Consider the following 25,327-nt stretch of genomic DNA (forward strand, 5'->3'; position numbering starts at 1 on the left):
AGACTCTGAGGATTGTTTACATTATTTTCAAAGTTAGCATCTTTCGGTGGGCACACAGCAGCTGAGGCTTTGCATTGTACACTTCAGTTTAAAAATGAAACAAAATAATCTGTGCAAATAGAACTGCCACAGTAGTTGTTAAAACAGCAGTTTTGGTGTGGCCTGTCACCAGGGAGGTCTCTAAAATCGAGTAATGGAGGACAGAGGAGGCCAAACAAACCCAGCGTGGGTCCTGTTGCCAAAGAGTAAAGTATGTAAATATTTGTAAGAATGCATACATTTAGAATGCAAGTGCCCTTGGACCTTTCTGCAAGAAAAGGACTATTCTTCACAAGTCGCATTAACATCAGGTAGCGAATATTGTGTGCAATTTGTATGTAATGTTATTATTAGATATGGAGCAACACTATATTATCGTATAACTGCAGTAAGAATGCATGCCACAGTGCAGGCCCACTTAATTAGTCATTGGGACTAGGATAGGAGCATTAATGTCCCTGGCATTTCAAAGTAACTAGCAGTACCAGGCGTGACGTAAACGAATCCTGCGATCTCTCTATCTCTGTCTCTCGCTCTCTCTTTCTGTTTCTCTCTCTGCCTCTCTCTCTGGGGACGAGAGTTATGTTGCCAGGGGCTCATTTGCTAGAGCCACTCCAGCTGTTGCTGACAGCAGCGAAGCACAGCAAAAACACAGATACCTTGAAGAGTGAGGTGCTGCTTTTTAATGATTCAAAGTAGAATGAGAGCAGCAGAGGCACCCCCTGAATGGGGGTCTGGCCTGGTATTCGGAGGCATACATTGAGCTCATTACGAGGTTTGCAGTAATTTAGAGGCAATTAGCGTCAAACTCATTTACTGTTGCCACCATTCAGTCAAACAAATTTACCAGGGGATTACGAGGGGTGTAACAGTAGTTTTGGTCCCTATTTCTGGAGCACATTGTACTCCATGGGTATTTTGTTGGATTTCCGTCAGCGGTAATTCTCCCGCCTATCTATTCTATGGCGGTAAAGGAGTTAATTGCAGCAATATGCTCAAAGTAAATCCTTGATTACACCTCCAAAGACAGAATTTGGTGGTGTGGGAAAACTGTTGGTAATTACGTTACCAAAGAAAAGATGGTGGTTGTGGAATTACCACCGAAAATGTACTGCGCTGCCAAACTCGGCATGAACCCCATTGTCATCACGCATGTCTGGCAGGAATGGTGCCATCATACTGAGGTATTATTGTTCAGAGAGAGGGAGTTGAGATGGGTGTGGATAGGTGCAGTGCATGGGACCCTTTCCAAGAAGGAAAGGCATTTCGAGAGACAAAATGGTGTATATTTTCTTTAAAGAAAGTGATTTAAAAAAAATATATTTATTAATTTATACTAACATTTGAAATTACAATGTTATTTTCTAATGATCACTTCCAAAATACATATTGCAGAAAAAATAAAAATGTTACAATTTCATATTAAGCAAAGCAAAACATGAAAGCCTAGAATAACCATACGCACTAAGTTCTGTTAGAGTTATAAGTCTAAAATAGACTGCTTTGTACACCCCTATGATACTGATTTGAAATACACCTGTGAAGAGAAAGATCCAAATAGCACCAATGTTGGTTTTTGGCAGCTTTGAATAAATTCCAAGAGCATTTTGTCAACATAAAGTGACAACAGATCTTTTTATTTGAGAAAAATGTTTGTGATAAAAGGGTTGTATGTTTGAATCACTAAGTACATAATGCACATTGGGCTTGGAGCTGATTTCATTTTTCTGCCCCAAATGTGAATGTATCCGTTGGACAAACTTGGTGATGGCTTTAAGATCTAGAGGCTTTACCCAGTGTTGACCAATTTATCTGAATGTGAAACTAATTCCCGAGCATGCAGTTGCATGGGCTCTCCAGTCATGTTTCATTGTATCATTAAGAATAAGAAAAATGTATGACTAATTGTACTGCACTTTTCATTTTTTGTCCTTACATTGGGGCCATTGTCGGGCCTGGCCCGTTTTGTGCAATTTTAGATTTTATTTATGACCAGCTACGACTAGTTATAAATTACTGTTCTTGATCTACTTGGTTTCAACTTTACCCCACAGGGTGTTTCTGATGATGTGTGACATTGGATGCATTTAATGTGCCTCGCTTCTGTTTAATTCACTATCCGATGTATCTGCTTTCAATAGGATGTGCTGATTGCTCTACATTTTATTAATTGTCATGTAATGTATACAACTGCATCTAATTGGTTAGCATTTTATTACACTTTGTGGAGGCAATTTCTGAAATGAAGTAAAATGAGGATGATAACTTGGAAAGCTCATTTAATAGAGTTGATTGGACATTCCTTAACTATGTCTTGTGCAAAAGGGGTCTAAGCCCTTATATTTAAACTATTTTCATATTGTGTTCATATACATGTTCACAGACACTGATGGCCATTAACGGCACATAGCCCAAGCCAAAGTAGTCCCGAGAGAGGCAAAGGCCTTAGCCATTGGCACTGCTAAGGGGAGGGGGGTTGTTGAGGGGGGTGGGGCCCCCCTGTGAAACCATGTGCCCCCTCTTGTGCCCCCCTATTAAGATGAGCAGTGACCATGTTCTCCCCTACATTTGTCTGTGCCCCCCTACTTTTGTCTTTGGCCCCCTCTGTGCCCCTCCTAAATTTGATTCCTGGGGACGTCACTGGCCTTAGCGAGGACAGTGGGCCATTAGTTGCCATCGCTACCCACGAGTGCAGCGAACATTTATATTACCCATGAGGGGCCAAGACACTGTATATTACCTATAGATTATCGAACCTCTTACAGTATTTTAGATAGACCCAACACCCGCTAACCTCGTATTTTCCTGGATGTACAGGTTACCATGCCAACGTAGGGCTTTGCCCCTACCAATATGGCCATTGTTCATGTCAGGGTCCTCCCGCGCATGCGCGAGGGTCCCCTAGCGATGCCATATACAGCCAGAATGCGATCGAGTAGCGATCGTCATTCTGCATACAGCTGAGCTGCGGACAGTATCGCTGAGTGAGTACCACATATCATGAAACAGCTCTAACCATGTACATAATATGAAGTTAATAGTCGAGTGCTGTTATACGGTTGCAATTGACTATAACTTTTACCCCAAATCTTCCATTAAGGCAGTTGGCGTTTGTGTTCAGTCGTTGTTACTTTAGATGTAGCTTTTGGTGTTCTGGCAGTTCAGCTCTGCTCCTTTTATCTATAGTACGGGCTGAGTTACTCGTAATTGAACAGTAATTCGAAGTTGTGAGTTAACTGCGGACATAGAAACAACGGCGATTCTTACTACACTGGTTAGGGTTTCCTCTTCAAGATAACGTATTTATGTGTATTAACGTGTACTGCACGAGCGCTTCAACATCCATTCCTTTTGGTTACAGTATGTCAGACTGTGTGAAAATTGTTTGGTGGACTAGATTGAACTGACTCACACTACTAGATGCGTGTCAGGTAAGTGGGCTCTTGGTCACTTGCCATGCAGTCTAGTATTGGACTTACATTTTGAGTGATTCACCTTTACCCTCTTTACACTTTTTGGCCCTTAGGGAGGTCTGGAGCACCTAACGGAGATGGCAATGAGGTTAGTGACCAGTAGATTTGGCATTCAACCACTTCATTACTTGAGAAGATCCTTTTACTGACATGTATTTTTTTTCTGCATTATTTTATAGATGCATTGTTGAAAAAAATGTTGTATCGAGCCTAGGAACATATGTACTCCATGGCCCTGAAGAAGGATATGATTATCTGAAACGCGTTGGCAATATTTTCACCATCAATGGAGTGTGTTAGGAGATACACAAACATTTGTGACTAATTGTTTCATGTACAGATTTCTTTTGATGAAGAAGGAAAAAGTATATGAACATACAACAGTGTATTGTATTATATGAACATACAACAGTGTATTGTAGTATTATTTTTTCGAATTATGTTTGTGATGTAAATGCCAGGTTGGCATTCAAAATCTAGTTCTAATAATACTTGTTTATATGAGACCTGGACCTGTGTGTGACATTTATTACAGACAGGGTAATTTTGCTGTATTCAAATGTTTATTATCTTCATTATTGAATGTGACTATACTAGGCTACTTAATTCCTCATCACAAAATTGCTTTTGGACAAAATACAATGGTTTAACCTATAGGCTTGAACAATTACAAATGTACGTTTATTGGTACACTGGGGGTTTATACCCTCTAGGAGTGCACTCAGGGGTGTTGGTTGGCAACAACCAGCTTTTGGGTCGATATTCTGTTTTCCGGTCTCAGGTGGTCTTGAGACAACAAAACCATTGCTCTCCCACTGAAGGGCGAGGGCTCCCATCAAGACCACAGTCCACGACATGGTGTAGAAAAGTTGCCAGTAATAATCTCTGCTACCTAGGGATCGCTATAAGGAAGCAATTGAAAGAACTTTATCAGGAAAACTACAAACCGCTTTGGACAGCCATAAAAAGGGACAAAGGAAATTGGGCTAAATTAAAGCTTGCCTGTGCAGGGAGATTCACAGCGATAAAAATGAATGTGCTACTGCAGATTCTCTTTCTGTTCCAGTCACTTCCAGTGGCCTTCCCAGACCTCTTTCTTGCTGAAGCCAAGAGCACCGTGTTAGCATTCCTGTGGGAGCAGAAAAGGCCCCGGATCACTTATAACACCTTGATCCTCCCTAAGGAAAAGCGAGATATGGCATATCCAGACCTCCAAGAATATTATAGGAAGGTGTAGCAGCGGGTGCTCGTAGATCATATACTGAAACCCAAGAGCAAACAGTAGGTCCACCTGAAGAACGGCTGCTTTGCTCCGGTCACCCTAGGTGAATGGCTCTGGGCCCCCCTGAAATCTATTCCATGCAAAGTGTGAGAACACCCAGTTCTAGCGGTATTATGGACGGTGTGGAGGAGAAGCACGAGCATGAGCCGAGTCACAACCTGGCCCTCCCCTCTCAGTTGTATTTGTGCCCCTTGATCAGAGACCTTATCACAGATCCAATTCGTTTTCAGCCCCAATACGAACAGGGGTTAGTAAGAGCAGGCCGGATGTCGAGGGAGGGGGTTTTCCTGTCCAGGGAAGAACGTGAAAATGCACAACAGGGCTTAAAGATCCGGCCTCTCCCATACTTACAACTAAAAGGGGCCCTCACGGATCCACGGTGAAAAGCACAGCTGAAACGCCCCCTCAGCCCCTTCGAGAATATTCTGAATAATCAAACTGGGACCAAAGGGCTTTTTGCCAAAATGTACCAGGCTCTCATAGAACGGGGTCATCTGCCAACCCCCTGCACTCAGTTGAAGTAGAAAAGGGAATTGGGTTGGGAGCACAATCAGGAGAAGTGGGCAGCAATATACAGAGTGGTTTGGAGGTCATCAATAGCGCTCCAATACACGATGCATAATTGTAGGCTACTCACACAATGTCACCTAACTACCCAGCGAGTAGCAAAAATGTACGAAGGTATCAGCCCTTACTGCTGGCGTGGGTGCTCACTGGTCTGCACATATTGGCACCAATGGTGGGACTGTCCAGCATGAACATTAATTGGATGGAGATCCTGGGATGGGTACATGAGATAGAGGGAATCGATAGAGAGCTCACCCATTTGGAGCGTTGTTTGGGGTCGAACAAGTGGAGAGAGAGTACACAGTTCTTCCCCATCTGCCCAGAAATTTGCTCTTGGCAGCTCGTGTGTGACTGTGAAGTAGAAGAGTAGCATTTTGCCGGCAAAGATGGAATGGCTTCATAAAGCCAAGTAAATGTATGATATGGAAAGCCTCACAGCGGCACTTCTGGAGTCCCATTCACACATTGATACACAGTGGCTGCCCTTCCTTGAGTTTTGGGAAATTAACAATTCAGCCCCTTGAAATCTGAGAGACATGGTCCTTAACAGCATGATAATGAAACCCCAGGTCCTCAGGGATGATCCCAAATGATACCCAGACGTAAAAGACCCAAGCCTGCCACTTAAATCAACATGTCCACAGTGGAGAAATAGATTCATTATATAGCAAGCCTCCCCCAAATTAGATATCTCTCTGATGTAGGTGTGAGACCGGAAGACTTCTACGGACTCTCTTATAATCCTGATGAACACTAGTTTAGGGGTGGTGGGGATGGGTTTGATGCAAAAGTTAAACATTCTTGATTGCACATTTGTCTCATGTTGCAAAAAGATGTAATGTACCTGCTCTGCACTTGTTGATCATAACAAAAATATATATATATTAAAAAAAAGATACCAGCCCAAATTCTGGGTACGGACACTCTGTACAGTGCCCCACTGCTCTCGAGCTATATCTGCGCTTTAAACAATAAAATAAAACCAAAGACAACCATGTCCCCCTGGCTTTATACATATCTTCTAACCATGATCATCATCCTCTCTAACTAATCCAACATTTTCTTCTTCCCACCCCACAATACACACACACACATACACACACAATACACACACACAAACTGCAGAGGAATGCATGATGTGACGCATTGCACAATTGGAAAACAGAAGCTTTGCAGCAACAGAAAAGTAGAGAAAAACATATGCGTCGACATATGACGAATGCCGAAAAGGCGCTGTTATATGATCAAAATAAACGATTGGAAACAGTTAGGAACACGGACAGAGCATTTCAATTAGGCATTCAGAAAATGTACCCTTCAAAAGATTTTCATACGTCCGATGAATTGATTAACAAACGTTTGCATGAAGGAAGGCCCGATGCCTCTGCTCCACCCCCGTACGTCCCTCCTCCTGGTGCTTTGCCCCTTCCTGTTGTTATTCCTCCTCCTATAGTTCCCCCGGTCCTCCCTATTGTTCTTCCTGCTGTTCTTCCAACCATTGCTTCTTTGCCTGCCCCCTTGCTTCCACCTATTGACATTCAGAATGTGGCTACTCTTCCTCTTCCAAGTGATTCTGCATCGCTTGTAGTAGACCAGGGAATGGGATCGAGGGTTGTGACTCGTAATACTGTGTCCCCAGATAAAAAGAATGAATTAATTGCTTGGGTTAAACATTGTATGGAGAAGGGTGAACAAGCTGATGTTTCCACACTGGAAAATCTGAAATGTATTCCTGAAAAAAATGTTTTTATTGATGGGTTAGGAATTCAATTGAGCATAATGTGGAATAGATTAAACGATGTAGATCTCCCACAAGGGTTACGGGATTTGAACACCTTAGAGTTGTCTAGAGATACTGCGGAGAAAGTATATGAGCATGTCAAGAGGCTTTTTGTGTATAGGAAGGAGTTAGAAGAGTTACAGAATGAAGAAGTAGATGGTGATAGTTCAGGTACTATGTTCTTAAAGAAAAGGTTTTCTCCTCGCCGTGAATTGATAGGTTAGGAAGCGCAAATTTGTACAAACGATGTGATAAAATGGATTTCGGATATGTCGATAACTCCAGATGAAGTATATGACACCTATGGTCAGTATACGCTAGAAATGCAAAAGAAAGTGATACAGGTTATAGTAGAATACCTGCAGAATGAGTGTGTAAAAAGAAAGATTTGTTGTCCCGCAGAATTGTTGAGTGTTTATAAGAGAGCCTTAGCGCTTGATTTGGCTGTGTTGCTTAGTAAGCGTTCTGAGCTACCTACTTCTCAGTTGCCTATGAGAGAGGTCCCTCCGACATTTGTCCCAAAAGTTGAGATTGCGGCCGATGCTGCACAAGGTATAGTCGCTGTGGACTTCCTGCACATTATGTATCGCAGTTTGTTCACGTCCCGTTCTCGAGACAGGAAGTGAACAACATAAAACAATCTATTCCTGATATAAGAAAGAATCCGACGGGGTTCTATAAAGAAATAGACTCAGTCTTACAATCATCGGTATTCACCTTAAGTGATATTGATTAATTATTTCCCGTACTCCTGCCAGTTGATTTGTGGAAACAGATTAGGACTGTATAGGATGTACCTGGGTTAGGAGATACATAGGATAGCATGGTTAGGCTCGACAGAGAAAGACCAGCTGGGGAGCGACCGCCTCAAGTAATATTAACTTTGCCTGATAGGATTATTGTAAAATTAAAAACTATAGTTTCTGAAAAAAGAATCATTTGGGACAAGCTTACAGCCTGTGTCCAAGGAAAGTCTGAGGGTGCTACCGAGTTCTTCAATCGTTTTGAACAGGTATTTTCAGATTTCAGTGGACAAGACTTAGGCATAGAGTCAGGGAAAAGGCTGTTTGTCAACAAATTTGTACGTGGATTTCTGCCTGACATCCAGTTACACATTATGTCCTCCGAAAGCGCTTGGCAGGCGAAGTCTCAATCAGAAGTACTGCACATGGCTCAGTACTATGAGAATCGTGTAAATAATGAAAAGGAAAAACTTGAGAAAAGAAAGGGTAACCTGAAAGCAAAAGTACTATTGCAACAGATCGTTAGAAACCCTAGAGGGATAATCAATTTAGAGGTCAATACATTCCACAGGGAAGTACGCCTCTGGCGCCGGGTAACCATTAACCAGTGTGCCTATTGTCGACAGGAAGGTCACTGGCACGCACAATGTCCGACCTTGCAGCAAAGGTCATTTGGGAACATGGGTAGACGATCCAGAGGTCGCCCAGGTGCAGTGGGCCCTGGCAGAAGTCAGTTTGCTCCATAATCACAGCAACCTTCTTCACAGGATAAACAAGTTTCAAGTGTGGATAATAGAAACATTTTTGATCATTCTTCTGCCGCGTACCTCTCTGAAGAGCTTCCTTTTGACGACATTCTGTTTCGTTAGGATTGCCCGAAGCAGGATTTGGAACCAACGCCCATTCTCGTTCATCAGAAAGGTCCCTACGTTGAGATGGTGGTGGGAAATAGGAAGCATCTATTTTTAGTAGATACGGGAGCACAAAAGTGTTCCATTGACCATTCAAGGGTTCCAAACATTCCCCTGTCAGGGCAGTCCAACGTCTCCGTAGGGTTTTCAGGCACACCTGTAGTTTGTACAGTCTCTTTGCCGGTACCGATAACACTGGGTCCCTTCACGGAGCAGTGTCCATTTTTACTTACTACAAACTGTGGGGAGAATTTGCTGGGGTTAAATTTGCTGAAGGAATTGAATGCAGTAATATATTGCTCCTCAGACGGAGTTCGGTTAACAATTTCACCTCAGCAATCACTTGCCTCTCAGTTTTTGACTCAACATTTACCGCCAGAATTCAGTAACATTCCGGAATGCTTATAGGCAATTGATGATAATGATGTGGGCATTCTTCAAATTGAACCTGTTAAAATTATTCTGAAACATGGAGTAAAATTGCCTCGCATTCCACAATATAAGATCTCAGTTGAAGGCGAACAGGCTTTGAAATGTATAGTTTCTGATTTTGTACATCGTGGAGTAATTGAGGAAATTACAGGTAGTTTGTGTAACAGCCCGATTTTGCCAGTATATAAAAAAGGTGATAATGCAATTCCTTTTCGGTTTATAATTGATTTGAGTGCTATTAACAAAATTGTGGCTCCTCAATTTCCCATTGTACCTGATGTTACGACGATACTAACTATGATTCCGGCTTCTGCCACTCACTTTAGCGTTGTTGACCTCAAAAACGCGTTTTTCAGTATTCCTATACACAAGGATAGTAGGTATTTGTTCGCATTTACCCTAGGTGGACGCTCGTTCACATTCACTCGTGCATCACAAGGGTACACTGAGAGTCCAAGTATTTATAGTAGAGCATTGAAAGAGCAACTCGATACTCTCGAGTTGCCTACTACTTGCTCGTTGCTACAGTTTGTAGATGATCTCCTCTTGGCTGCTGATTCTGAGAGTGCGTGTAAGGAAGGCACCATGTTGTTGCTTTGTCATCTGGCAAAACATGGCTACAAAGCTTCACTCAAAAAATTCCAATAGAAGGAGGGAAGAAGGTTGACACCTGAACGAATAAAAACTATTTCTGGCATGTCTGTCCCAACTAAACAGAAGGAAGTTAGAGCCCTGATAGGTATGGCTTCTTACCGTAGATTGTGGATCCCTAACTTTTCTGTAACGATTAAACCAATGCTGGCTTTGACAAAGAAGGGCATTTCTTTGCCATTGCCATGGACTTTGGAACACCAGACAGCATTTGATTTGCTCAAAACCGCGCTGTGTTCGGCGCCGGTTTTAGGAACTCCAAATTATGAAAAGGCCTTCGTGTTGTATGTGCATGAACGTGATGGATGTGCTTTGGCTGTGTTAACGCAGGAACATGGAGGGAAGAATAGGCCATGCGGCTATTTCTCATCCGTCCTTGATCCTGTTGCATGCGCTTTGCCGAGATGTTTGAGAGCTGTCGCTGCTGCTGCTGCGTCTGTAAAACAGAGCGAGGGAATGGTCCTGGGTCATGCTTTAACCCTAATGGTACCTCAATCTGTAGATATTTTATTAAATAGAACTCAAACGCAACACCTTACTTCCGCACGATGGACAAGATACGAATTGATCTTGTTTGCTCCCCACATTCAAATTCAGAGGTATTGTGTATTAAATCCGGCTGAACTTTTACCTGTCCCGCAAGATACTGTTGATGGTGACGAAACGTCACACGATTGCCTTTACACTACAGAACAAGAGACTAATGGTAGAATCGATTTGAAAGACACGCCTTTGAATAGTCCACAAGGAGAGCTATTTTGTGATGGCTCCTGTTTCAAACTTCCGAATGGTACATCCATGGCTGCTTATGCCGTCACTACCTTAAGCACGATTGTGGAAACCAAAAGAATTATGCATACTTCCGCACAGGCCGCAGAAATTATAGCATTAACTCGAGCTTGTGAACTTTCTGAAGAGCTCACAGTAAGTATATATACCGACAGTCAGTATGCCTTTGGGGTAGTTCACAACTTTGGTAGGCTTTGAAAAGAACGAGGTTCTCACATGGCACAAAAATACAGCACAGCACTTTAATAGTGCGATTACTTTCAGCGCTCGCACTCCCTGTTCAGTTAGCCATTGTAAAATGTACAGCACATCAGAAGGTTACAGATGATATAGGAAAAGGGAATGCTTTCGCTGATCAAACTGCTACTGATTTTAGTTCAGAAATGTATGCTGTAAGGGAAACTGTAAATGATTGTACTTTTTGGTGAAAGTATCGATTCTGTAAAAGACATTTAAGCAGATGCTACTGCAGAGGAGACCAAGAAATGGGTCGAGGGTGCAGGGAGATTGGATGGTGATGGGTGTTGGGTGGACAATGTTGAAGGAAAATGGTTACACCGTGACGCCTACATTACAATGATGGTCATTATGGCTCATGGTCCGACCCATGTCTGTGCGCCTAAATTGACTAAAATTTTACATAGTATATCGGCCAATGATAACATTTTCAAAATTGCGGAGCGTTTTGTCCAAGGGTGCATGGTCTGCTTGCAACACAATGTAGGAAAAGGTACCTCGACTCCTATAGGAAGTTTCGCTCCACCTTCTTTTCCGTTTGAGGTCATCCACTTTGATTTTATTGAGATGGAACGTTGTAACAATCTTGAATACATACTGGTTGTCATTTGTGCATTTAGCAAGTGGGTTGAGGCCTTCCCTGTTAGAGATGCAACAGCCATAACCACGGCAAAAACTCTGTTGAAAGAGTTCTTCCCTAGGTTCGGGCTGCCGAGAGTCATCTGGTCGGATAATGGGCCACACTTTATCGCTGCTGTAATCCTACAAATATGCGAGGGATTACAGATTAATAAACGGTTCCATTCGGCCAGACATGCCCAAAGTGCCGGATTAGTGGAAAGGCACAACGGCATTATAAAGAACAAGCTTGCTAAGACGTGTGCTGGCACCAAGTTAAAATGGCCGGACGCCTTACCGATCGTGCTGCTGTCGATGAGAACAACCCCTCAAACTAAGATTGGGCTCTCTCCCTTTGAGGTGGTAATGGGGAGGCCTGCTAATATTTGAGGTAAGCCAAAGAGTCACTCATTGCGGGATATAGAGAATGTGCTTCTTTAAGATTACTGTAACCAGTTGACTAAAAATCTATTTTCAATTTATCACAAGGTGCGAGATGCATTACCTGTACGGTACGAGAGACCCGGTCACAGTCTACGACCAGAGGACTGGATCCTCATGAAAGTTTTCGAAAGGTCGTCTTGCCTTGCACCTCGGTGGAGGGGTCCCTATCAGGTCCTGCTAGTCACCCAGACTGCGGTGCGGGTAGCAGGACGAAAGAACTGGATGCATGCAACACATACCAAACGGATCCCGCAGCCAGTGCCATACGATACAGAACACACAGAATCCCTTTCCAATGCTGTAACCAACGTGCCCGAAACAGCAACAACCGACAAGAGAGTATTGGAGACCGTTCCAGAGTTCGTAAGACCAGACAAAACGGCCATCTTGTCTCTGCGCTCTCCAACAGTGGTACTTCCGGATCATCCATTTTCTGATCCCATTTCCGTTCACTCGCCACCCTCAGTGGGAAGTGACGACATACTGTTTTCTGACCCGTTAGCACCGGAAATTGTGAAATATAATTTACGTCTAAGAAGATAGATGTACGGCACGGTTTGACTGTGCGATTGAAGAAATCATTTGAGGGCTTGCCTTTTGGCCCGACTGTGCGAAAGGATTCTGTTGGCTAAGGGTTGTGGGAAAGACATTCAGAAGATACGCGACTGGAGTCACCAGCAAACGAACAATTGGTGTTTTTTCGATTGAAGACTACGATGCCTGCACCCGCTACCGCTCGTACTGAACTTTTAGATAAATATGTGACTAGCAGAGACAATGATCAAGCGTGTGAGGGGACCCCGAAAATGTATTCTTGCCTTTTTGTAATAATAACTTGGTTTTTAGTAACTATTGGTTTTGGGTTATGGTACCTGGAAGAAGCATATCCGCTAGGGGACTTTTTACCTGTTGAAAATGTATCTGTTATACCCACTCCTTCCGTGCAATTGCATACCTTGTTGCCTAGAGATTCTTCGCATAGACGGAACTATCAGAATAATACTCTTTTGTTAATAATGAATGCCACTCATGCAATTTTTAATAGAACCAACTGCTGGATCTGCTCGCATTTACCGCAACATGGGGATAAGGTGCTAGGTTGGTACATTCATCCTTTACCTTTGACAACTGCTTGCTATGCTTCTCTTAGAGCATTATTCTTTGGCCGTTGGAATGACAGCATCTCAGGGAACTTTGATGGTACAAATTTGAATAGTTTTGAAAAACGTGTTTTGATGCCCCTGGGATGCTCGCTGTTTGCAAATAGGAGTAAGCCAAACGTTGCTTCTGTTAGGCCCTCTGTTAGATTATCTCATCCTTTTCAGTCTTTGATCTCTTTCAAAATGGCTCCTATAGGCAATAAGGATGCCACGCCTCCATCTTATTCTGTTAACCATAGCCCCGATTCAGTTTCCTTCTGCATACAGAGGAATGGAAAACAGTCAATGGGTAATTTTAGAAGATGCGCCAAGGTTGCGAATTTGACTAGTGAGAACAGACCTCTGTATGTAGGTGAACCTGTCTATTTCGTTTGCGGTAATGTGGCATTTCCATGGTTGCCCAGGGATTGGCAAGGAACCTGCTATTTAGGGATTTTATTACCTGGGGTATTTATTGCCAGTACTGCAGAAATTTTGAAGACTCGTCCACGACGAGTTGTGAAGGGGGATACTCCAGCGCAAACTCTAGGAGACATCATGAAATCCTTTGTGCCATTTTTTGGACAAATTATGAATTCAGAAGATATCAGGGGACTAGCGAGAGTACTGGAGAAAACCATCAACCGGACCACTGACGTTAGAACAGAAAGCGATAAGATTAGTAGCTCTTCAGAACCGGATGGCATTAGATGTCATTCTGGCAGAGCTTGGAGGAGTATGTTAATTAGTGGGGTCCGCTTGCTGCGTTTACGTACCAGACTCCTCCCCAACGATCTTTAGGGCGATCCAAAATCTACATGTTCTTAGTTCGGAAGTACATGTTCCTGAGGGAAACTGGGAACTTAGTGCATGGTTTTGGGACCTCCTACAGTCGTGGGGATGGAAATTGTTTTCGGCCCTGCTGATTATCTTGGGTAGTTTTCTATTCCTTTGTTGTTGTATACAGTGGGGGTCATTCCGAGGTTGGAGGTAAGGAATTACCGGCACCGGTAAGGGTGCCGATGCCGGTAATCCCTTGCCACCATATTCCGAGGTCCCTTTGCGGGTCCTTCCTTACCTCCTGCTTTTAGCAGTACGGGACCCGCAAAGGTACTTCGGAGGTAATTACGGTACCATAATTTACAGTGCTGTAATTACCTCCTTCCCCATTCCCCTCCAACCCTGGAATGAACCCGTAATTACTCCATTCACCATGCCGGATTTGGGACGGTTTCGGAGGCAACCATGGAGCTAATTACTCCATGGTTAGCTCCAAACCCGGAATGAGGCCCATATCTCCCTGGTATATGTTCGGTATTAGGGGGGTGTTGTGCGCAAGCAACAAGTGTATTAGGGCATAAAATATACTCCCCAGATAAGGTTACCAAGGAGTATGTGTTGAAAGAAACTCTAGTGTCTGATCTAATGGCAATAGATAGGTCTGATAATGATTCAGGGTGTATAGACGTTGAAATTAGTCGTAAAGTGATTGGAGGTAGTTTAGCACTTGGCATAGGCCAAAAGGAGGGTTTGTTAAAACTGATATAATATTGTTTCATCCTCATTGTATATGTTGGCCTATGCCCAGTCGCTCTGCGAGGAAATCCGGATCGCAAGGTCGTAACCTTAAGTTAATCGAGCCTCCCTTTTAGGTTAAAGCCGCCATTTTAGTTAGTCCTGCAAAGTCACCCTGTGGCCTAAAATCGCCGACCTGTGTTCTCTTGTTCTTACTTAACTTCTTCAACCTCTGTAGGCGAGTTAATGTCCAACCTGCCTGCAGGCTACATGTTAGGGTCATGTAGACCTTGTCCTTTGTTGACCTCGGGATCAGGGAATTACTTGAATCAGGCGATGCTAACCTACAAGTATAGAAGAACAATAACGCTATTTAAACATGACATGCGAAACATCTGTTTGACCTGCATTGAAACAAATGTGTAAAGAATTTAAGGTTAAACCCAGAGAAACAATAGTGCTTGTTAGTAAATGTATTAAGAAGTAAAGCGCATGCACGAGATATGTAAATTAAGAATGAACCTGGCGCGAACCCTAGCCCAGTACATGATTAACTTGTAGGAGGCTGGACATCGTTATGAAGAAACTGTATAAATATGCTGATGTCCAGCTAGCAATTTCTGTTCACTGCTCACATTGAACCTTCTGGTGGTCTCTGTGAAGTACTGACGGCCAAATAGCTATTTATGTACTTTGTTTCGTAAACTGTTCAGTATTGCAATAAAGATTCTGGGAATCTTTACAAGCCTGTGTTGGTGTATTTCACTTTGCATGGTGTAAAAGCCTTAATATTGTATTTTCTGATTTCACAGGATAGCCAGATTACTAGGTGGCTCCCCCCGTATGGCCCAGCGGATATAGGGCCTCATTACAACTCAGGCGGTAAGGGGTTTACGGCAGCGTTAACAGCGCCGACCCTTACCGCCTGATTACGAGGTCCCCTAGCGCCATGGTGCTTTTAACACCTGCTTTTAGCAGGTGTTAAAATCCATGGCGCTAAGGGACCATGGAGTTAATTACGCCACCGTAATTTACGGTGGCGTAATTAACGCCTTCCCCACTCCCATTATGCCCTATGGGGCAAAAATGGGAATGGGGAAGGGTAAATGGGGATTGGGGACTTACCGCCCCGCCTAGGTCGGAATGGGGCGGTAAGTCCGCCAACCACCATGGCGTAAACGTAGTTTACGCCATGGTGGTAAAGTCACGGCCCAGGCGGTAACTTACCGCCTGGGTCGTAATGAGGCCCATAGTCAGTCCCTACCTGGCATGTTATAATTGGCCCTCAAGCAATAATGAATTTCATTGATTAGAGTATGAACATCCCCTGTGGAATTGGCATTGCCATCTATCGGCTCCCTTGTAATCTTCCTAGAGTTCTTCCCGGTCCCCACCCCCCCAAGAGCAAGGTCAGCAACGGAAATAGTGGCGAGGTCCCTACCAGTAGTAGTTGCACATTCCTTGCCTTGGACCAATGGACAATCCCCCTGTTTCCTTTTCACCGCCAAGATCTTCTGTTTAGTGCTAAATTCAGGATTGGGGTGATCTAGCAGATTGGATATGAAGGCAGACTGCCTGCAGAGGAGGAGTGGGGAAAGGGAGAGGTTGGTAAGACCTCTGCCACCTCCATTAGAGACTTCCAGCTATACCATTAACCAAAGGACAAGTTAGGACTGAATAGACGGCTCCCCCACCCAGGCCCAGCCCTGTTTGGCTCGCTCTCATCTCATTCACAGTCCTTCCTTTCTTCCTTCTTTTCTTCCAGTTCATCACTCTTGTAGGAATACCCTTCAGAACCCACGCCTGGTGCTGGTTAGCAATCACAAGCAGAGGTTGAAGCAGCAAAATCAGGCATCCACTCGCTTGAACTTACCCCCTGCAGTCGCTGAACACCCTGTGGGAGCCCAACACCCGCACCCTTGAACCAGAGGGCTTTCTCCCTAGCGGGCTGTAGCAGGAGCTCTGGAAGAAGTTGGGGGCATGCCCTACGTTCGTGCAAGTATGGATACTCTCCTGTGCCAAGAAGCAGAGGTAAAATGGGGGGATTGGGGGCACTTCGGGAGCCCAGCCCAACACCCGCACATTCGAACCTGCAGGCTTTCACCCTAGTGGGGTGTAGCAGGAGCGCTTGAAGCTATTGGGGGCGTGGTCAAAGTTTGTGCTAATATGGAGCCCCTCCTGGGCCAAGAAGCTTAGGTAAGGTGGGGGGGGGGGGTACTGCGGGAGCCCAAAACCTGCATCCTTGAACCCGTGGGCTTCACAGAAGTGCCACTTTGCCTTTCGTGGGTTGGTGTAAATCCGTTCAGTCTCTAAAATGTGGTGGAAATCAGGGTAACCCATCAACAAAATCTGTTATGTATCTCCCAATGTGCATTGCAGCAACTGAGGGTTTTCAGAAATGAAAAGACACCGTTTTCTTTTCACTGAAGCAAGGCATGTTCACAAGCATTGTCATGAGAATGCCCAATTACAAAGTACTTAAAATTATATTAGGTAGGGGAATGTGGATGTATGACTTCAGTGTGAGTGGATGTTGGGAGGCAGAAACAGTAGCAAATGGGAAGAATGCAAGTTTCTGGTAAGGTAAGGATAGTATTTCTTCTTGCGAGAATGCTGATGTTTTTGCAAGAATATGATTTGTAAATTTGAAGTGTATAACAGTAAGAAGACCATCATTTAAATGATATTGGGAGGGGGCTTGAGAGGTTTTGCCTTCAGGTTGAACATGGAGAGAGTAAAATAGTAGAATTTGGGCACATTTCAAACGTGTATGTGGCTTGGGATAACACATTTTTATCAATGTTTTCTTCTCCAAAGTCGAAATAACATAGGGCCTCATTACAACCCAGGTGTTAAGGGTTTAACGGCACCGTCGGCGCCGTTAACCCTTAATGCCTGATTACCATTTTAACGCCTGCTTTTAGCAGGCGTTAAAATGCAAGGCGCTAACCCGCCTTGGTGCTAATTACGGCACCGTAATTTACGGTGCCGTAATTAGCGCCTTCCCCACTCCCATTATGCCCTATGGGGCAAAAATGGGAATGGGGAAGGGTAAATGGGGAATGGGGATTTACCGCCCCACTCACCTTGGAATGGGGCAGTAAATCCGCCATCCACCATGGTGTAAACAGAGTTTACACCATGGTGGTAAAGTAGGGAACTTACTGCCTGGGTTGTAATGAGGCCAATAGTCTCGAGAATCTTACGCTCGATAAGCCTGTCATGATTCAAATGGTGATTTCTCATGAGAGGTATCCTCTCAATAACTAAATAATTACATACAAAAAACCTTTCTGTGAAATTTTCTTTTGGTGAAATGTGTGGGAAAACCTCATGAGATTTTATTGTGAGATGCAGGGGGGTAACAAAAACCTTTTCAAAAGGCATGCTAAAACATACCCAATTTCTCACTACGTACGAGAGGTTGTGTGAGGTAGAGCATAATAAAACGCTTGAAGTTCACTGAAATAAGGATAGTTAAGACAGTGTTACTTTGAAGCAGCATAACAAAACAAAACTCTTGAAATTAAGTGAAAAAACTTTAGTTGAAGTGACGTTAAGGTGATGGTTTTATGCAACAAAATCATTGGAATTCTCCAATTGTAGTAAGCTAGACCGCCATAATTCTTAACCCCCCTCTCAATCTCTTCCTCTATGCATTCCGGACAGTTAGGGCCTCATCAGGAGTTGGCCGGTAAGCCCAAAAAGTGTCGGTTATGGAATACTGCTCTGCCGGATCACGAGCCGGCACAAATTCTGCCGACTGTTAAAACATCCAGCGCTATTACAGCCAGCACTATTGCTGCTGGCGCAATTACAGCTGACGGAATCATCACCAATAAGATGAACTGCAATCACCACTGCATCACAAGTCCATGTGCAGCAGTATTAGCGTCGAAAACAGTTGCTAATACCACCAAAACAACAGCATAATTAGCCCCAGCCTCCAATTGGAGGTAAATGAACACAGGTGGCAGAAATGAAACCACAGTTGATCCCAATCCACCAATGGGGGCTACATAAGGCACACCCCTCCCCTAACACTGTTTCCAACACCATGCTTCCGCTTGCAATTGTGAGCTTGGACATGCAGCTGCTCATGCTGCACTGGAAGTAGAGATGCAGGACAACAGGCACAGGGAGTACAGGGGTGGGGGGAGCATGAGAGTCCAAGCAAGGCATGCACCAATCTGCAGGGTTAAGCTCTCTCCCTGGAAACTCACTGACAGCCAGTTGGTGACCCTGTACCGCCTCAACAGGGAGACCATAACTGAGCTGCTCATTACAATACAGGACAACTTAGGGAGCAGGATTAACATCCGGTCAGCTCCGGCCCTACTGCTGAAGCTAGTTTTCCGTCATACAATTCTTAAGAACTGGCACCTTCCTGCACTCTGTGGCGGTGATGCACAGCATGGTACAGCCCACATTTTGTGCAGTGTTGGCCCATGTGCTAGATGCCCTCCTGCGGCATGTGCAACACCACCTCTCACTTTCGACCACCCCAGCCCAGGTCAATGCTATGAAGGCACACTTCTATGCCATTGCCCAAATGGCTAATGTGATCACAGCCCTGGGCTGTACCCATGCGCATTGGTGACCCCCCAGGCTCATGAAGCATTGTACCATAACCGGAAGCACTACCACTCCCAGAATGTGCAGGTGACCTGTGACCCCAACCAGTACATCACCCACTGATGTGCCAGATACCCTGGTTCCACCCACTATGGAACAGCACACTGCCTGAATACATGGAGAGGCACAGAGGACAATGAACGTGGATAGTGGGTGAGTAAAACTGCACGCTTGTAATGCAAAGCACCTGACCAAACCAGGGATGTGAACAACTACACAAAGCATGGCATGACAAGGGAATGCAGAAGTTGTTCCTGACCACCTACCGCACCAACATCACAGTATAACCCAGGGAGCATGCACATATCGGACATATCTGCATGGAGAAGCCGTTGAACAGATAGGGCCTCATTACAACCCAGGCGGTAAGTTACCGCCTTGGTCTTACCCTTACCACCATGGTGTAAACTATGTTTACACCATGGTGGATGGCGGATTTACCGCCCCATTCCAAGGTGAGTGGGGCGGTAAATCCCCATTTCCCATTTTACCCTTCCCCATTCCCATTTTTGCCCCATAGGGCATAATGGGAGTGGGGAAGGCGCTAATTACGCCACCGTAAATTACGGTGGCGTAATTAGCACCATTGTCCCTTAGCGCCATGGATTTTAACGCCTGCAAAAAGCAGGCGTTAAAATCACCATGGCGCTAAGGGACCTTGTAATCAGGCGTTAAGTGTCGGCGCCGTTTACGGCGCCGTTAACCCCTTAACGCCTGACTCGTAATGAGGCCCATAGAGTAGAACTCCAAACACACACATGATTACAGATACCACAATGCAGCATGCATAATCCAGAGCAATGCAAAGAAAATGCCACATCACATCACACAACAGCAACCATGCCAGTAGCACAGCCATGTTCCCATGTATACGCATCCCACAATGACGACCCGCTGGCCGCAGAAGCCTAGGAAGTGCTGAAAGGAAAGCCAGCATGCCACATGCATTAGAGCAATACACTGCCTTAATACATCCACCATGTCAGGTCCACATGTCACCGACAGACACATTACATAACATCTGCTGCAAGGGAACAGGGGGCATGAAAAGTAGAAACAATGCATGATTCAGGTGACACAGCATGCACAGACAATGTACAGACACATCCCACGGAATAAAGCCCCATATGAATGCACATGACGTCCATTGCCCTGATACTGTGTAAGGCCACCCCCACACATTACATTGTGACTAATGGCTGTGCCTCCCCCCATGTAGGTGACTCTGGATACCTGCAGCTGCCCTGGGTAATGAGCCCTGTGTGTGATCCACAAACACTGCAGGATATTGCCTACAACGACACTCACAGCAGGGCCTGTGTGTGCATCAAGCATACCTTCGGCCTCCTGAAGGCACATGTCCGCTGCCTCAACCGTACTGTTGGAGCCCTGATGTACGCTCCTGAGAAAGTGTGTAGAATTGTGCTTGTGTTTGCCATGCTGCACAATATCTGCCTACAGAGAAACATATCACTACCCTCTGATGTGGAAATGCCACCCCCAGAGGATGAGGATGCAGTGCCTGTGGCAGAGACAGAGTTGACATGAGGGATGGGAGACTGGCTCGGCAAGGACGGATAGACAATTTCTTTTGACACATTCACATGGCAAAAGCGATGCACCACCGTGTGACACTCACTTCCATTAATAAACACAACAATGACACAATCAGGAATGTCTCGCATTGATGAAGTTCAACAGTTTAAGGAAATGATGTGCAGAAAATATTTGCCTAACCCCTCCCACCACCAACATCCCAGCACACTATCCCCCTCCCCATCCCACCACCAACACCCCAGCACACTATCCCCCTCCCCCTCCCACCACCAACACCCCAGCACACTAACCCACTTACCCCCTCCCAACACCAACACCCTAGCACACTATCCCCCCTCCCACTCCCACCACTGACACGCCAGAACACTATCTATGCCCCTACCCTCCCACCACCAACATCCCAGCACACTATCCCTCTAACCCCCCACCACCACCAACACACCAGCACACTATCCCCTCTAGCCTTTCACACCACCAACTCCCCAGCATGGCCTCTCAGGGCAAAATGTGTCTCAATGTAATTTCCATGGCCTCTTTCCCCCCATGGCAGACCCTAGTGATCTGGGACCCACTTGGTGCTCAGACCCACACCTGGGTGTGCTCGGCTGCGACCCCTCAGTGGGTGCAGTGGATCTCCAGGGTATTGACTCTGGCCACGGATGTGCTGCAGTGTGACTTTTGTGCTCTGACGGATGGCCTCTGCAAGGGCCAAGATCCCTTCTGTCATCTCCCTGACTCTTTGCCCATACACAGTCAGGGTGGCAGTACTGGCAGCTGCCCCTACCCTGTTCCGGCCCATTGCCCGCTTGATTCTGCCGTGGCTCCTTCCAAGCAATCGCAGATTGCCTGGAGGTGTTCGGAATGGGTGAGCCCAATGGCTTCAATCTGCCATTGCCGCTTCTCGATCTCATACAGCCTCTGTAGGATGGTGTTGATTGGTGGTGTATGCTGAAAGGGAGGGGGGCTATGCAGAGGCTCAGGGCTGTAGGCTGGTGAGTCGGAGGAAGGCGTGCCCACATCCGGTTCAGGTGTTTGGGTACGGTGGCAGTGGTGAGGGCTCTCAGGGGTTTGTGGCTCTTCATCAGGCTCTATCACTGGGCTGATGTCCCCCTGTACCTTGACGGAGGCCCTGCCAGCAGGTGTGGCCTCTGTGTCTGACACTGCAGCTGCAGGGGTGGGTGCAGTAGGCTTGGATGTGCTCCTGGTGGTCTGTGATGTTGGTGCAGGCCCTGTGGTGCCACCTGCGGGCTTGGCCTTGCTGGGTCGAGGGGTTTCACAGTGGTCCATGCGCCTAGGCGTGGCCTGTGTGGGGTGGTGTTGGTGGCTGACCTTGAAAGCCTGGAGGCACCACTTCCCGAGGGGCCTGCCCCCTCATCCTCCACCGATGCTTCTGGTGATGCGTGAGTGCCTGCAGGGGACATAGGAAATGTTAAACCAAGGCGACGATAGGGCACACCAATTTAAATAAGTCTAATTTAATAGTCGAAGCAAAACAAGTTAAGAAATTAAAGGTGCAGGGGAGGAACTATGATCCTGGCACAGAATCACAACACAATACTAAAGGAAAAGATAGTCCATGGATAGGACCCTCCTGTCCCCTGCGCACTATAAAGTACTGAAAGATCAGCCAATATTAAAAAAAAAGTTCAAATAAACTCTCTATTCAAAATATTATGCAATTAATACACAACTGTATTATTCAAACCCAAATTATTTTTTTAAATCATCAATGTTTTCAAAGGTGGTTGTTAGTTCGAAAGGAGCTGATGTGTTTTGGGGTATGTACCCCTTCTTCAAGAGCAAATTCGGACTAAAAATGAAAATAACAGGTAAAACCATATATATCTTGTGTACTTTTTGCGGTCATTAAATATCAAATTATATTCAAAAGGAAAACATGACAGAACCTGTGATTTTACAAAGATAAGGCTAAAAACATGTTAATGGATAAATATCCATCACCAAGAGAAAGCTGGATGTGACCAAGAATAGAGGCAAAAGAATCATTGTGTATAATATGCTGTTCACCATGCATGATATGATATGATATGATATGGCATTTCTAACGCGCCTATACACAAGTGTTTCAAACTTGTGTTGCCCATTCATGTAGAACAAGGCCATTGATATGATATGATATGATATGATATGGCATTTATAATGCGCCTATACACAAGTATTTCACGGTGCGACGTGGCAAGGGAGGGGGAACAGAGGGAAGACAGAGACAACGATCTTACTAGGCCAGGTGACATTGAGATTGCGCAAGTGCAGGTGAAGGGGGAAAGGGAAAAGTGTGGGGGAATGGGGAGGGGGCAGTGCATACATGGGATCGACAGTAAAAAACAATTAAATAGAATAAATAAAAGTAATAATAAGTGAAACTTGCGGCCAACTGGTGGCAAGTGTAAGGGTAAGTGCAGACATCAGGTGTCAAGTGCTTGTAGGGGACTGTAGGGATACAGAATACAGTCCCCAAGTGCGGGGGGTGCAAATGGCGGGGGAGAGGACCTGGGCCCGAGATCAGGGGGTGGCCAGGTGACCAGTGCAGTTTCAGTTTCAACAAGTTGTTCAGCAGGGGAGAGGAGGAGAGAAAGCAGAAGCAAAGAGGAAGGTTTTGAGGTGCTTCTGGAAAAGGAGACAGTTCACAAGTTTCAGGGAGGCAGGGAGGCTGTTTCAGAGGAAGGCCCCAGCTAAAGAAAGAGGCCTACCACCAACTCGTTGCTTGGAGAAGCGACTGACCCTAAGGGAGTTGGAGGCGGATGAGCGAAGAGCTCGAGAAGGAAGATATTTAGGAAGAAAGAGTTGAAGGTATTGAGGCGCCAGGCCCCAGAAGGCCATGTGGCCATTCATAAAAGGGGTTTGCCTGAGCACCTTAAACAAGGTTTAAAAAGTAAGCAAATGATGAAATGCAGAGGAAAGTCTATCAAGTTTTATCTACAATAAGTAGAGAAAGCACAAACTATAACTCGGGCTAATAAATATTTCAATATCCGCATTCCAAAGTCGATATATCGTAACTTGAGCCTGCGATTACACACCTGAAAATGTCCAGACTAGTCCACTTCGAGATGACCCGCCACTGATTGCCTAAGCCTCCACGTGCGATATAGTACAAATGGTAGATCATGTTCTTAAGTAGAAAAGAAATCCCTGCAATGGAAAGCAAGCCAAAGAAAATGCCTGAAGTCTCAACACCGTAGAAACAATAGTTCACCATTATACAAAGCAATTCAGGGAAAAATCCTCATTGAGGCCCCTAGGTTGTACAGTATCAAGTTAGTGTACCCAGTACATCTCTCTCTGATAGAGGAGGGACTGGTAATAACCCCCCCCTGTGGGCATTTAACTACTTCCAGTACCTTGAACTTTAGTTAGGCTGCAGTATGTTGATGTCTTGAAAATGTCTTGCCACTGGAGCTAGGGTTGTTGCACCTAACGTTGGACTTGTGTTCGATCTAACGCTCTTTCACAGGTCTCATAGTTTCCTTTTGAATATAATTGGATCTTTATTGACTGCAAAAAGTACACAAGATTTATATGGTTTTTACCTGTTATTTTCTTTTTTAGTCCGAATTTGCTCTTGAAGAAGGGATGCATACATGGAAACGCGTCAGCTCCTTTCGGACTAACAACCACCTTTGGAAACCTTGATGTTATTAAAAAATATTTTGGGTTGAATTATATGGTTGTGTACTAATTACATAATATGTTGACTAGAGAGTTTATTTGAACTTTGTTTGAATATTGACAGATCTTTCAGTACTTTATAGTGTGCAGGGAACGCAAGGGTCCTACCCATGGATCTTTTCCTTTGACATATGAAATGTTGCTGGGTATGGTGCGTGGGTTGGCACTCAAGACACATTTGTTATGGTACAGAGTAGCATCCCACACATTTGGGCAGATGGGCATGGTTGGTCATGGGACATTGGATGTGGGCACATCATTGTGGGAATGGTTACAACCATGTGTGTGTGACACATGGCCAGGTAGCCTTTTGCCTGTGTGTGGGGAGGGTAGGGTGTCCATGCTGGGTCAGCTGATGTATGGCATGCATGCTTCTGTTTTTTCTCTATGCATTTCTATAACAAAATGGGTTTTCCCCTTAATTTTCTGTTTACGGGGGTCCTCACTCAAAAAATGGGGAGCAGTAAACAGAGAAAAAACATGTGTTAGGCTACTCCTCCCTCTACTATGCAGACCAAATATTGTATATCACACCCTTCTTAGAAGCTGAATTGAAACAGAATAACCTAACCTAACCGCAGGGAAATCTATGCATACAGAAACCACTGTTAGAACTGGTAGCCAAATAAATCTGTTACGAACATCCAGATTCAGATCTATCGACTAGGCGGTTCATAATATGTGTTTTGTCTCTATGCTCATACCAACCTGTATGAATAGAAACATTATCAAAGAAATTGCTGCTCTGCATACACAGCACTTCAATGCACTAACCCCACTTTTTTGCTCTTATGCACATGAACGAGCAGGCAAAATGATTTCTAG

General features: G+C 44.9%; 1 protein-coding gene across 2 annotated transcripts in view; it reads left to right on the forward strand.

The window, feature by feature from the left end:
• The first annotated feature begins 2,973 nt into the window (after positions 1-2,973).
• Positions 2,974-25,327, forward strand: part of LOC138491986 (gastrokine-1-like) — a 108,189-nt gene continuing 85,835 nt past the window's right edge. The window contains exons 1-3 of one of the 2 annotated variants that reach the window (XM_069618884.1): positions 2,993-3,023; positions 3,401-3,470; positions 3,566-3,600. The gene's annotated coding sequence lies outside the window, so the exon portion shown is untranslated. Of the gene's footprint in view, positions 3,024-3,400; positions 3,471-3,565; positions 3,601-25,327 lie in introns of both variants that reach the window. The other variant, XM_069618885.1, reaches the window with a different exon arrangement.

This window comes from Ambystoma mexicanum, chromosome 10 (assembly GCF_040938575.1).
Source record: "Ambystoma mexicanum isolate Mex_15411 chromosome 10, UKY_AmexF1_1, whole genome shotgun sequence".
NCBI lineage: Eukaryota > Metazoa > Chordata > Amphibia > Caudata > Ambystomatidae > Ambystoma > Ambystoma mexicanum.